Raw genomic sequence first — 6,000 nt, forward strand, 5'->3', positions numbered from 1 at the left:
GATAACATGACCATGGCAACATTGCATCACGGTTTTCCTTCCTCAGATGGAAAGCCACCCGAGTGGCTCCCCATCGCGGTCCTTCTACCTACGGGTTTGAGGCCACGTCGGTTAGCACTTGGGGCAATTTGTGGACAACAATGGGAGCGGCTTTGCCGGGTAAGCCCCACGGACCTCCCATTCCCCAGCAGGCTCGTTCACCCCTGTCGAGTTCTGGGATAAGACCGCCGGCTCGTCTCAGGGTGAGTTTGCGGTCTCATTCGGGGCTCGCGAATAGGATGAGCTGTCAATCGCAGCATCAGAGAGTGGACTCATCCAGTCTGACGCTGAGGACTCGGCTGGGCTCCCACCTTTGGGTGCGGTTACCCAGTCACAGGCCGATGCGGAGCTGGCGGCCATGCTTGCCCAGGCGGCTGCGAGCATCGGGCTGGAGTGGAACCCTCCACTCCCCCCTGAACCCTTGCGGCTTGACGATTGGTTCCTGGGCTCAGAGCTCCGCTCACAGCCATGCCCCGCCACGGTCCCTTTCTTCCTGGAGGTGCACACCGCTCGGGCTGATGCATATGAGACTGCTTCAGCACTGGCTTCAGACTCGAGTCCCGAGATGGGCATGGCACATCACATGGTCATCATGCCGATCTGTCGCAGCTTGTTCACCCGCGGTGGTAGACACGATCACTCAGGCTAGGGCTCCCTCTACAAGGTGCCTGTATGCCTTGAAGTGGCGTCTGTTCACTTAGTGGTGTTCTTCCTGACGCAAAGACCCCCAGAGATGCACAGTCGGGTCGGTGCTTTCCTTCCTGCAGGAGAGGCTGGAGGGGGCGGCTGTCCCCCTCCACCTTGAAGGTGTACTTGGCCGCTATAGTGGCGCACCACAACGCAGTTGTCGGTAAGTCTCTCAGGAAGCACGACCTGATCATCAGGTTCCTTAGAGGCGTGAGGTGACTGAACCCTCCCAGACCATGCCTCATCCCCTCATGGGATCTCTCCATGGTCCTACGGGGCCTGCAGGGAGCCACGTTTGAGCCCCTGGAGTCAGTTGAGCTAAAGGCACTCTCTTTGAAGACTGCCCTCCTGACTGCGCTCATGTCCATCAAGAGGGTAGGGGACCTGCAGGCATTCTCTGTCAGCGACACGTGCCTGGAGTTCGGTCCGGAATACTCTCACGTGGTCTTGAAACCCCGACCAGGATATGTGTCCAAGGTTCCCACGACCCCATTTCGGAATCAGGTGGTGAACCTGCAAGCGCTGCCCCAGGAGGAGGCAGACCCAGCCTTGTCGTTGCTGTGTCCGGTGCGCGCTTTGCGCATTTATTTGGATCACACACAGAGCTTTAGATGCTCTGAGCAGCTCTTTGTCTGCTTTGGAGGACAGCGGAAAGGGAGCACTGTCTCCAAACAGAGGATTTCTCACTGGGTCATTGACACCATCGCATTGGCATATCATTCCCAGGATGTGCCACCCCCCTTGGGGCTATGAGCACACTCTACCAGGAGTGTGGCGGCCTCCTGGACCCTGACCAATGGCGCCTCTTTAGCAGACATCTGTTGAGCAGCTGGCTGGGAAACACCCAATACCTTCGTGAGATTCTACAATCTCCGGGTTGAGCCAGTTTCATCCTGTGTATTGTCAGATACGAACAGGTAAGTGTGCGAGACAACTGACCGGGTGTACCGCTTACATACAGCACCTTTCCCCTTCTGGAGGGGGAGACGTGTGCCTTTACCCCCCAGCCGTGTTTACGAGACCGTGGACCCTGGATGTCCTTCCTCCTTAGCCCTGTGGCAGGCGAGTTCACGGAGAAACTCGATGCTGGCCCAGTACGTGTGCTAGTAGGCCCTGTACTGGGGTAGGTACTCCACATGTGCTGGTTGCCTGTCTGTAACCCCGTGTGATATATCTTCCGTGAGACGGTTTCCCCATTGGTAAACCCGTGTCTTCCTTGGGCAGAGTCCCCTCTGCCACTGGTCACCATGTTTGTAGAGCTCCGTCCCCTCTGGGTAGGATCTACCACGGGGACTTCTCTACATGCGACACTGCCGACAAAACTCGGTAAGTCCATGTGGCGTATTTCCACACATTACCTCCCCTTCGGGCAGGGTGTGGTCTCCATGGTGTCTTTCCCTTGGGAGTGAACCCCCCCGACGCGGACACTTATGGCCCCCAGTCGATCGATTTCCACTATTTTTTGGGGAGAAGAAAGAAGAGAAGAGGCCATGGCTGGGGTAGCCTGTCCCTATAGTTGGGCAGTCGACTTGTCCCCGAGGTGCAGGGGATTGTACGACACTCGTAGGAGCACTGGGGGAGGTTACGTGATGGCCAGGTGTGCTGGCTACGAGGCACGCAATGGTCTGCTCCGCCAGTCCACGTAACACAGTTCAGCTAGTTGTGGCGTTTCGTATAGGGACCCCTAGTGTCACTACAACTACACAACGCCGAGTGAGTGACAGATAGGGAACATCCTAGTCACTTTCGTAACCTCTGTTTCCTGATGGAGGGAATGAGACGTTATGTCCCTCCTGCCACAACACTGAACTACCCGCTGAAATGGCCAGGACCTTGTCTCAGCTCCTCAGCACAAAATCTGAATGAGTGGTTGCGAGCCAGCTCCTTTTATACCCGTATGTCCAGGGGAGTGACATGCAAATTCCACTCGCCAATTCCCATTGGCCTTTTCTCAAAGATCAGAGGTGTTTGGGGCTCCCAAGGGCGACCCCTAGTGTCACTACATCGACACAACATCTTGTTCCCTCCATCAGGGAACGGAGGTTATGAAAGTAACCAGGACGTTTTTACAGCTACATTATACAACTGTAATTTAGCAGCATATAGCTGTCAATACTATCTACTGTTGTTGAAATTAACAGCTAAATTCCCAGCATGCACTGCGGCATTAAGAAATTACTTTGATTTTTTACTATTTACTAGTTTATTTTGACATTGTTTTTGTTGCAGTCTAAGTTACTTGCATTTTAATGTTCAGCTTTTACTTTTTTCGTAAATGTATGTTTGTTAATTGTCACCATTGTTGCTTTTTGTATGCCGAGAGTTGATTTCTGTGTGTGTCTTGTTAACAACTTTTATTATGCAGTAAGTTAATCAAAATCATCAATCACTCAATTTGCTGATATCATTTTGCTGAAATATCCTTCACTGTTTTTGCTTTTATGTGTAGTGCATCACTATTGCCACATATAGTGCCGTTTCCAAGGTAGGATCAGATATTCAGTATGACCTTAGGTTTTGTCTTCCAAATAGCACAGTGCAACAACTTGTGTTTTACTTAAACTCAAATTGACTGGTTGGAAGAACATAATATAATAATAAAAATAAAGAAGGTCCAAGGTGCCAGCTCAAGAGAACACTAATCACCATAATGGTGACTTCAAACAAAACACAACTATTGATAACAAAACAGCAACACTAAATAAAACTAAGACTTCTAAGTCTGAATAAAAACTTTTGTACATGGTTTGTTTTTTTGTTTTTTGGCATTGCCAAATTATACATACTTATTCAAGCACAAAGGCTTATGGGTATTTTACCATTATAACTCACAATGCAGTGCTATGCTGTTATTTTACTATGTACAGTTTTTTATTTTTATTTTATTTTTTTTCATCCTGGCAACATTTTACTTTTAATATGTACATTGCTTCTAAGGTTGATTTATACTTTTTTTTAAGCTGACTTCTCATTAGACAGACAAGTGAAGGCTCATGTGAGATAATAAAGAACAGAGGAGTTGGTCAGAAACATCATGAACACTATGTGCAACAAACATTAATTTTCAAGGGGGGGTTTTAAAAATAAGTTTTAAAATGTCACTAGCTTTTACCAAGATGATTTCATAATTTTGAATGTTCATTTTCCCCTAATGTCTTGCAAACAACAGCTATTTCCCGTTAAACTAGTCACTTCACAGTGAGCCTGCTCTTGATCTTCCAGAATGCAAAATTTTTAACAGCAAACTATTGCATTTAAAAATCACAGTAGATTGCTGTAGGAATTTGTCCATGAATTTAATGAATTTTTTTACAGTGCACCTCAGTTTTTCACCCACACAAAGTTTAAAGTCAAACAATTTGTGAATCGATTCAACCAGATCATTAAAAATAAGTGATTTAAAAGAACATTTCAATCTCAGATCGGACATAAATTGTGGCCTAGGCATTTCGCTATGTATTGAGACGCAAAAAAAGCTCAGAAGTTCTCACGCTTTATTTATTTGTCTTTTTTGTAGCGATAAATGTGAAACGTGAAGCATTTATATGTTTCCATTGATCATGGTATAAATATTGGAGGGGTTGTACTTGCATGTTTTGATTTTGTCACATTTAGACTTCTGTATGTCCATAAACGCAAAGTTGAATGAGCGCAATAAATTCCGTTTTAATCCCCGTCACATATGCAAACACCATTAGATGAAAGCGCTAAAATGCCCCGTTTGTGCAACTTTTATTCGATAAGAGCTATAACACTATAGAGAAGCAGCTTTTCCCGATCTCAGCCTTATCATAACAAAAACAACCCTTATCTGGTATTTCACTAGTTTTAAAATCTTCAAAGCTACTAATCAAACTGACGGGAAATTGAACTGAATTTGCGCCATTCTACAGAGATTTCAGCACTAGTTTTTGGACAGCGCCGCATGAATGAGGGATTTGCATCCTTTACACTCATTCAGGAAATTAATTCAATACTGTCTTATGTAGTAGCTAAATGCTTTACAGCTAAATCCAGTATTATTAAATATATCTCCAAGAGCTCGAAATAAACGAGATGGTGATGTTTTAAAGCTTTAGTAGGAAACCGAATGGGCGAGTTCTACACCGCAATGCAACGAAGGCGAAAAACAAATACCTGTTAGTATAATGTTGCATAAGTTTCTTTGGTGAATGATGTAACCAAGACATATTAAAGCTGAACAGAAATGACGAAGCAGAAGAAGTTTATTAATTGACTCACTTGTTTGAAGCAGTTCTCTATGCTCGGTCTGTGAATACAACGAATCTCAAAGCCCGTGCACTAATTTCAGTCGAGCTCCGTTTATTCGCGATGGAGGAGGATGTTTGAGAATCCGTATGAAGAATGGGGCACTGCTGCATCACATAATTATATATGCTAAGGTCTGGAACAGCGACAGCCCCACCTCCAGAGCTTCTTTCAGAGACCCCACACACACCATCATTCTACACGAGCTCAACAGGAAAAACAGGCTCTATTGAACAGTGGGAATGATAACTCAAAGTCTATGTTGTCTATACTGCATGACCTTTTTGAAAAACAAGTGATTACACTGGGCGTTTGAGGCTTTTTTAAAACTAATTTATTTTTGTATCAAAATCAAAATTCAAACACAACATCTGGCTGCACATTTCCAAAACTGCATTAAAAAGAGAAGATTTCGGCACCAGTTAGAAACTGCTGGTACATGCCGTATTTTCGCTATAATGCGGGCAAAAAGCTTTTTTCCAAATTTGTTTGTTTGTTTTTTGTTTTGTTTTTGTTTTTTAATCGTAAACACCCCCTTAAAGGAATATTCGGGGATCAATTCAAGTTGAGCTCTATCGACAGCAATTGTGGCATAATGTTGATCACCACAGAAAATGAATTTTGTCTTGCTCTTCTTTTCCTTAAAAAAAAAAAAAGCAAAAATCTGTGTGACAGTGAGGCACTTAATGGAAGTCAATGGGGCCAATCCGTAAACGTTAAAATACTCAGTGTTTCAAAAGTATAGCCACAAGACGTAAACAATATGTGTGTTAACTTGAGTTTAGTGTGATAAAATCACTTGCTGACCTTTTCTGAGAAAAAGTTATAACCAATTTTACAACTTTGTTGCCATGACAATGTAATGTCAACAAACCCTAAAACGACTGTAAACACTGCAATCTAAACAACTTTACAGCTCGAATCATACATGAGTTTTAACATAAGAATTCATGTAAGTGCTTTTATAAAATTATACATTTAAAATTTCTGCCTTTAAACCCTCCA

The 6,000-nt window shown here is 44.6% G+C and overlaps 1 protein-coding gene across 1 annotated transcript in view; it reads right to left on the reverse strand.

Moving 5' to 3' along the window:
• The window catches only part of LOC127424851 (melanocortin receptor 5-like), a 42,724-nt gene extending 37,649 nt beyond the window's left edge, over positions 1-5,075 (reverse strand). The window contains exon 1 of the mRNA XM_051670341.1: positions 4,969-5,075. The gene's annotated coding sequence lies outside the window, so the exon portion shown is untranslated. The remainder of the gene's footprint in view (positions 1-4,968) is intronic.
• Between the last annotated feature and the right edge of the window lie 925 nt (positions 5,076-6,000).

Source organism: Myxocyprinus asiaticus, chromosome 34, assembly GCF_019703515.2.
Source record: "Myxocyprinus asiaticus isolate MX2 ecotype Aquarium Trade chromosome 34, UBuf_Myxa_2, whole genome shotgun sequence".
NCBI classification, from domain to species: domain Eukaryota; kingdom Metazoa; phylum Chordata; class Actinopteri; order Cypriniformes; family Catostomidae; genus Myxocyprinus; species Myxocyprinus asiaticus.